Source organism: Papilio polytes, unplaced genomic scaffold, assembly GCF_000836215.1.
Source record: "Papilio polytes unplaced genomic scaffold, Ppol_1.0 DF824269.1, whole genome shotgun sequence".
Taxonomy (NCBI): Eukaryota; Metazoa; Arthropoda; class Insecta; order Lepidoptera; family Papilionidae; genus Papilio; species Papilio polytes.
Genome location: NW_013524935.1, coordinates 5,093,758 through 5,094,503, shown reverse-complemented (window position 1 = coordinate 5,094,503; position 746 = coordinate 5,093,758).

Here is a 746-nt window from a genome sequence, read left to right as displayed (position 1 = left end):
CACTCTCCACACACTCTCTCTCTCACACACACACACACACACACACACACACACACACACACACACACATATACACACAAACACACACACCTACATACACTCACACACACACATATGTGTACTTAAATACCACATGCGTACATATATACACACTCACTCACACTCACATACCCAAACACATATGTACCTAGACTAAGAGAAGGCACTGCCTCCTGTAATACAGGTCCCCACCTAGCTCAGGAGGCAGAGCCCATTGATTGTGTTAAACTGATTTTATCAATAAAGTGTTTTTTATTTTTTTTTTTTTTTTTTATTTATAATATAAGAAATACAAAGGTATAGAAGCAAGATTCCCTGTACTTCTCACTAGCACTATGGTCCAATAGTCGAAATCACGAACAAACTAATGCTATAGTTTGTCTAAATAAGATAGATTGGTTTGATAACTGATGCGTATCGAATTAAATTTGTATGGAAGCAAATGCTGTATTTAATAGACAGGTATTGTAGTGACGAAACAAACACGCAGCGAACAAATAAACTATCGATATTCGGTTTAAATAAAATTATCGAACTTAACTTAAATTATTAATTTTTTATTAGATAATTAAGAGGACAATTCTAGTATTGATTATAGTGTAGAGAACAAAAACATATAAAGACAGCTTAGTGTACACTTCACTCGAAACATTTTCAAATCTCGCTTGCGCTTCCTAGTGTCCGAAACACATAGTAACGCTATGCCA